Genomic DNA, 8,952 nt, shown 5'->3' on the forward strand with positions numbered 1-8,952 from the left:
AGGTTAGAACATATTAATGCTGCATTCACGACACGTGCAATCTGAATCATCGTAAAAGTTTCTTATACAGTAAAAACGGCACATGAATACGCTCTGATGTCGTTTTTACCATTGAAAGTTTGGGAATAATTGACACCCAAATTCCCGAGATTGGCGGGCCATAAACTTTAAACATGGTGGAGGGAGAACAACTGCAGTAACTTTTAAGGCTTAATGATTCAAAGACTTTAAGTAACTTTATAAACGGTGCTCTTTCAGATTTAAAAGGATGTTTTTATTTACTTAGAGCTATGTTACACACTACATGAAAGGTAATTTTCAAAAATCCATATTAGGGGCACTTTAATAATGCAAGATGCCCAGTTGAAATGTGAGATGTAAAGTTTATTTAAACTGCAAAAGTAAGCATACATTTAAATTATTGTGACAGATATGAAGGAGGAGAATGTATGTGCGTCAGGTTTCTCAATGAGAAAGACTTCTGCAAAGGATAAACCTGTGTATACGCATTCATGACTCCTCAGGAAGCTTCCCTGTTACTCGTGGTGCAATAGGTTGTTTGCACATGACGTCATTACTGCAGCGTAAATGCGTCTGGAGGGCAGGGAGTGATTTTTTCTATATAGGAATCCTATCAAAAACTCAATTTGTATGCTTTGCGTTGTTTATGGTTGCTCAAATCTATCAAACAGAGAAACCACAAGGAGCCTTTATCATTTATGTAACTTATATCATTTTTCACAATCACGACAAAAAATCAAAATGTCACCAGAACCAAGTGATTGCAAACAACCTATTAGAGCAGGGGTGTCCAAACTCAGTCCTGGAGGGTTGCTGTCCTGCAGAGTTTAGCTCCAACCAAATCTAAAACACCTGTAGAAAGTTTCTAGTATGCTTTGTTAGACCTTGATTAGCTGGTTCAGGTGTGTTTAATTGGGGATGGAGCTAAACTCTGCAGGACAGAGTTTGGACACCCCTGTATTAGAGAATTGAGATGGCCTGTAAGATGACTGAGTTTGGTTGAATGAATAAATAAATAAATGAATATTAAATTACGCAATATTGATGTGCGCATGTCCAGTGGCTGTAGCTGTATCCCTTCTAGTCTTTACCGAGAAGCGGTGTGGTGCTGGCTATTATTGGAGAGTAAAAGCCAGCACCACACCGCTTCTCGGTAAAGACTACGGCCACTGGACTCTAATAGGTTGTTTGCAATCACGTGGTTGTGGTGACATGCGGACTTCCAGTGGAGGGCAAGCAGTGAAAATTAGAATGGAAGAAATGGAGAAAAGTCCGTACTCCCACATGGAAAGAACCTATATGTGGATATATGCGCATATATGAAACCTATATGCAGTGTATATGCTGCATATATGCACATGTATGATAATATATATGCATATATGCGCATATATGCTGCATATATGCGTATATATACTGCATATATGCGTATATATGCCACATATAGGCAAAATTGAGGTGCATATATGTGCATATACAGGAAATATAGGTCTCCTGTATTGCTTCTTCATATCCACATATAAGCCCTATACATACAAGATATGTCTTCTATATAGCTAATGGCAGGATCTGGTCATTTTGTAGCTCATATCTCATTTTTGACTGTCATACATGATGCCTAGCTCATATTTTCTATTATCAAGGCAAAAACTAAGAATTAACGAAAAAAATTATGCAAGAACTTATGTATGTGCGAATGTAGCAGTTATGTATTTAGACAATTATTTTGTGATTCCACTTGCCATGACCATATTTGGGGTTTCCTGCCGCCATGCTGACTTGGGGTGTTGACGCACTTTGCTGCTTCCCAGTCTGCATGAGACATCACAGCGGTAGGTCGCACAAAGTTTTTGCGGTGATTCAATTAAGGCCATGTTTCATGTAACAGCTGAATTCACATGATATATTTGTATGATTGTAATCCAAAACCCCTCTGTGATGTACATTCAGATGTTTCGTTGATTATTTTTCTTTACTTAAGTTACTTTTAATATCTCTCTTTCTCAGCGTTGTGCGTTGCTGCCGCATGCTGTTTGTATGCTGCACAAGTCCTCATATATTGCCATTTGTGTTATACAGAATAAAGGGAGGACCTGATGGCAAGATTTTTCGCAGTCTGTCTTTGATTACGACACAACGCAGAAAACACACCGCTACACGAACACGTGAAATTGGTCCCACATGGAAAAAACCTATATAAACATATATGTTTCAATATAGGTTTGATATAGGTTTTTAATATATGTGACATATATAAAATTGGCCGTTTTCCTATATTATGTGTACATATATGTACATATATGTGTATATATATGTGTGCATATATGTACATTAGCTATATATGTACATATAATATAGAAAACGGCCAATATATATGAATATATGAAAACCTATATCAAACCTATATTGAAACAATATGTTTATATAGGTTTTTTCAGGGGTCGAATCACCGAAAAACTTTGTGCGACCTATGTGATTTCATGCAGACTGGGAAGCAGCAAAGTGCGTCAACACCCCAAGTAGCATGCAGGAAACCCCATATGGTCATGCAAGTGGAATCCAAAATAATTGTCAATACATAACTGCTACATTCGCCTATATTCTTACATAATTTTTTTCGTTAATTCTTAGGCATATATACACATATATGCAGTATATATACGCATATATGCAGTATATATGCGCATATATGCAGCATATATATAGCATATATGCAGTATATATGCGCATATATGCAGCATATATATTATCATATATGTGCATATATGCAGCATATATGTACATATACACTGCATATAGGTTTCATATATGCGCATATATCCACATATAGGTTCTTTCCATGTGGGTGTTTATATTGCGCTGCCTTTCTGCTAGTGACATTAAGGCAGTATTTTGATTTTTTGCATCCAATGCAGTATGGCTTTAGAAAAAAGTACTCAACAGAGACAGCAAATTGTTATTTTATAGATAATATTAAAACTCTTTTAGATAAAGGTAGCATAGTAGGAGCCGTGTTTCTTGATCTGAAAAAAGCCTTGATACAGTTCTCATATCAAAGTTATCTAGTTTAAATTTTTCCTTGCATACACTCAATTGGATAGAATTATACCTGTTAGATCAGTCTCAGTGTGTTCAAATACAAAATCATCAATCAACTGATCTAGGTACATCTACTGGTGTTCCTCATGGATATATTCTGGGTCCTCTGATTTTTGCTTTATATATAAATGATCTTCACTCTGTATGTCCTGGCATAAATATACAAATGTATGAAGATGATAATGTCATTTATTTACATGGTAGTTTGACAAGTTTTTAATGAACTTACAAATTCTATGGTTAATGTATCAGCATGGTTAAAGGAAAATTGTTTAAAACAATTAACAAACTAAAATTGTATAAAACAGTGTGTATGTTTTTTTCTAAGTCAAACAGTATCAGTAATGATCCAGATGTTTATGTGTCTGGGGTGAGGCTGCAGGTAGTTTCTCAATATAAATACCTTGGAGTACTGATTAAGTCTAAAATTACATTCAAAGCACAGGTAAAAAAGATCTGTAAGCAGGTTAAGTTTAATCTTTATAATTTCAGGCTTACTAGAGATTATATGTCACTAGAGGCAGCTAAGATGTTTATGCACTCTATGGTTATTTCTCCCATTATTTATTGTTTAACAACTTGGTCTCAGTTGAGTTCAGTGACTCTAAAATCTTTATATAAACGTACACTTAAAGTTCTTGATAAGAAATCAGTACATTTTCATCGTTAAATATTTAAAAAATTGGTTTAACTTCTCCCCCTCTTAGTCAGTTAGTTACTATCAGAACAACTTCTTATCGCTCCACTAGAGGTGTTAATAAGGAGATTATATTATACCACTCAGGCGGAGTAATCTTAGTAAGTCTGCTTTCTCTGCATGACAATGGAATAAATTTCAAGCAACCATAAGAGAACTAGATGCATATAAATTATTTAGAGTTTAGGTAAAGAAATTGTTTATTAATAATCAGCTCTGTCAACATTAGAATTTACACCTGCTGGCTGTCCTGCTATTTTGTTTTGTTTTTATTTTATTGAGTTTTTTTATATTGATAGATGGGTTTTATGTAGTGTGTTATACTAGTATGTATTTTAACCACATATTTCTTTCTAGGGTGACTTGTAATATTCTGTCCTGGGACTACAGATGAAAAATAGCCTTCGGCTAATTCTGGAATAGAAATGTTTTATTAATGTGCAATGTCCCTGTTAACTAAAGAAATAAAATAAAAAAAGGGTGTGAAGGTGATGACCAGGGAGGATCATAGGAAATTTAGTGTGTGGAGGAAACAGGCATGGTGGCTGGTGAATCCTAAAAAAAACAAACAACAACAACAACAACAACAACAAAAAAAAAAAAACGACTAGTACATTTTTTTAGCATGCAACAGAAGTTAAATAGCTGGCCAAACACAATGCTGACAAATGCCTAATCAACTTTAAATGCTGAATTAGTTAAATATATATGCCTTTTGTCTTTCAGTAGTGTCTTTAGCTAAATTTTGTGCATATTTGATTTTGAAAATAAAATATTTAAAAAAAAAAAAGAAACTTTCAGGTGTTTTCTTCAAGAGATCTAAAGTGAAAAAATGTGTTAACATTATGTATTCCTTATAAATTTTACTCTAAACAAAAATAAAATAAGTGTTTATACTTTAATTTCCTTATTTATATATTATTATATTTTTTCCACGTTAATTTAATAAAATATATAATATAAATAATGTGACTGTGTGTGTGTTGGATGTAATAAATTCACTCAGAGATCAGGTGGATGGTCACTCGGGGTTACTTTACTGTGCCTGGGACAAGACAATACTGGGAAAACGGCACCAAATAGGCTGATGAGAATAAATCACTCCCCCAGTTTCTCTTCCTCCCAATTAAAGATTACTATAAAGTAAAAAAAATAAAAAAAATAAAATAATAATAATAATAATAATAATAACAATGAAATTGTCTGGCTTTAATGATAATTACTTAATATTTTATTTTATGATTTATATATGATTTATAAAATAATTCAATGATATATATTATTATTAATCCATTACACAAGCGATTTTAGTTTAACAGTTATTATTTAGTTTCAATGAGTATTAATATATACAGATCATATGTAATATATATAAGATGTAAATAAACTTTAATATGACTACATGTGACCTTACATGTTTGAGTCTCTATCGCTATATATTATCAACTAAATAAACTAAATTCACAAGTTTCACTTGCACTGATAGAGAAAGATCATTTCTTTTATTTGTCCTCTTTCATTGACAAATATTTTTGTCAATGTAAATGAGTTTAAATTCTTCATTTTCTTCAATCTCCTAATCTTCAGCAAAAGAGTTTTGAGAAGAGAAGTGAGAAGTGAAACTGAGTTTCTCTCTGTTGCAAGGCATGTGATTGGCTGTTCACCACTGATGTCACACATTCATGTGCACGCACTCCACAAACTCAGGATCAAAGCCTGAGTTGATAGAGAAAGTTGATGATCAGCATCATGGTACCAACAAAGCCGGATTGGAGTGGTTTGGTTTTGTCAACTCGAAACTAATCCTATAACCCTGAATTTGTTCAACTACCATCATGGTACAGGCCCCTGAAGTGGTTTGAGCGATCAGATTTATATCTGATTCGAATGAAAAGACCAGATGTAAACAGGCCCTAAATCTGTGTTAGTGAGCATTTCTCCTTTGCCAAGATAATCCATCCACCTCACAGGTGTGGCATAACAAGATGCTGATTAGACAGCATGATTATTGCACAGTGTGCCTTAGGCTGGCCACAATAAAAGGCCACTCTAAGGCTACATTCACATGAAGCCGGAGCTTACCCTATCTTCTTTTTCTCCTCATCGCAAGAAATATCTGCGTCCACACGAAACCACTGAAACGACTCAAAACGATGTAGAATACATGCCAGACCAGTATGTGGTGCTGTAATTCTGCCACAGAGATACACTTAAAGCAGCGAATAAAGGCTGGTTCACACTGTGCGATTTTGGCCACGATTTGGTCTTCTGAGACAAATTTTGCAAATCCTAAAAGATTTCTATAATCCTAGCCTAAAATCTGTAGTCTTTGATCGCTAGTTTGACATGTTCACAGACAGCCGGTTAATGACCGTCGCGATCAAATTTTACCTCTGACGAAATTCTGGCAGTGTCAGAAGATTTGCCACACAATCCTCCAGTGTGACTTCTCCTACGACGAACGTCAAATTGTCTTTGTTTTTTCAAGAAAAGCCGTGATCAAAATTAATGATAGAGATGTCTTTGTTAGCCACCATTTCAGTCCCGTGTGTAACGCAGCTCACTGTCATCGAAGTGTTTCATGCGCGCGTCCGTTTTTAATGCGTCTTGACTGTCGTACAGTCTGACATTAATGACAGCTGAGATCCCACAGTGTGACATGAGGATCATGTTCGTACAGTCTGACAAGCAACCATCGTAAAAGACTATTATAAATCGCACAGTGTGCACCCGGCTTAAGACTTGTCTTGGAGCATGCGGATAAACCTTGTGCGCTGTATACAAACTATAGTAAAACTTAGAAATAACTTTTATTTTGGCTCAGTAGCTTCTGCAGCACGAACACAAGCATCTAGAGTCTGCTATTATTGTTGTTGTTGCTGTTTTGTGCTGTTAGCGTCGTCTGACTAGGGTCGACACGTGGGGTGCTGACATCATCGTTTCACAAAATATATGGATAGGCTGTCCACACAAAAACGCAAAGATGGCATTTTCAGATTTATCGACTCTGGGACCCGGTTTCAAAAATAGTGGTTTCACCTTCCGAAAACGCCGGATCCGTGTGGACGAAACGCTTATCTAATACAAAATTTGTGCGTATTCACAAAAATGCATCTCTGTGTGGACGGCCTGTAAAATGTGCCGTTTTATCACACAGCACAATGCCACAGATGTCGCAAGTTTTGAGGAAGCGTGCAATTGGCATGTAACCACACCAGCCCAGGACCTCCACATCCAGCATCTTCACCTCCAAGATCATCTGAGACCAGCCACCCGGACAGCTGCTGCAACAATCAGTTTGCATAACCAAAGAATTTCTGCACAAACTGTCAGAAACCATCTCAGGGAAGCTCATCTGCATGTTCATCATCCACATCGGGGTCTCGACTTGACTGCAGTTCATCGTCGTAACTGACTTGAATGGGCAAATGCTCAGATTCAATGGCGTCTGGCACTTAGAGAGGTGTTCTCTTCACGGATGAATCCCAGTTTTCACTGTACAGGGCAGATGGCAGACTGCAAGTATGGCGTCGTGTGGGTGAGTGGTTTGCTGATGTCAATGTTGTGGATCAAGTGGCCCATGATGGCGGTGGGGTTATGGTATGAGCAGGTGTATGTAATGGACAACGAACACAAGTGCATTTTATTGATGGCATTTTGCATGCACAGAGATACCGTGTTGAGATCCTGAGGCCCATTGTTGTGCCATTCATCCACAATGACATTCACACATTCATGCACGGCACTATGTTGCAAGGATCTGTACTAGTGGTGGGCCGTTATCGGGTGATAAAAAAAATATCGCCGTTAATCTATTCTCAAAGTTGGGTTGGGAGCTGGGTCTATACTACGCAAGCTATGATGACTTTCACCTTGATATTTTAGCGCGGATGTATACCTAGCTGAATTGACCCTTTGCAAAGACCCGCCCCCCTTAGTTACTGTTGCTTTGTCCGACAAGCCATGGCGCTGACACACCACACAGAGTGAAAAATACATTGCGGAGCAAAGAGGATACTGACAACACATCGACAGACAAGACAGAGCAGGTTACTTATGATATTAAACAAAGTCCCAGCTTTAAAACTGTGTAGTTTTTTTAAAGAAATTCAAACAATAAAAACCGTTTTGTTGCTCTTTAATGTGTCGTGACCATGGTCGTGACAGATTGCTGTAGCGCCTCATCTCAAGAGGCTCGTAAACCAATCATCTCTTCCTACTAGTTCATGTATAGCATCAAATAAACATGAATGAACATGAGAATCAATGTTGTTTCAAACGCGGAAAGATGTCAATATACACAATTTTTCAAGTTTAACTCCACCAAGGTTAATCTTCTAACTCCTGACTGCTTTGTCGGACAAAATGGCGGATTACTTTTAGTCATTATTTGGGTAGCACACATATTCTGAATGTTTTCGGCAGAATTCAAATGAGCCATTTTAATATAGATTAATCTAGATTAATTACAAGATTACAGTGAGATTAATCTAGATTAAAAAAATGAATCTATGCTCACCACTAATCTGTACACAATTCTTGGAAGCTGAAAACATCCCAGTTCTTGCATGGCCAGCATACTCACCGGACATGTCACCCATTGAGCATGTTTGGGATGCTACGGATCGGCGCATACAACAGCGTGTTCCAGTTCCTGCCAATATCCAGCAACTTCGGACAGCCATTGAAGAGGAGTGGACCAACATTCCACAGGCCACAATCAACAACCTGATCAACTCTATGCGAAGGAGATGTGTTGCACTGCGTTTTAGAGTGACCTTTTATTGTGGCCAGCCTAAGGCACCTGTGCAATAATCATGCTGTCTAATCAGCATCTTGATATGCCACACCTGTGAGGTGGATGGATTATCTCTGCAAAGGAGAAGTGCTCATTAACACAGATTTAGACAGATTTGTGAACAACATTTGAGAGAAATAGGCCTTTTGCGTACATAGAAAAAGTCTTAGATCTTTGAGTTCAGGTCAAGAAAAATGGGGGTAAAAACAAAAGTGTTGCATTTATAATTTTGTTCAGTGTAGATAAGAAAACTAAGGGAAAATAATAAACAATATCAAGGATACTCAGGAACAAAAGGCGGCAACAGGACTAGACTTAACTATTGGCTTTGATTCAC

The sequence above is a fragment of the Megalobrama amblycephala genome, linkage group LG9 (genome assembly GCF_018812025.1).
Source record: "Megalobrama amblycephala isolate DHTTF-2021 linkage group LG9, ASM1881202v1, whole genome shotgun sequence".
Classification (NCBI taxonomy): domain Eukaryota; kingdom Metazoa; phylum Chordata; class Actinopteri; order Cypriniformes; family Xenocyprididae; genus Megalobrama; species Megalobrama amblycephala.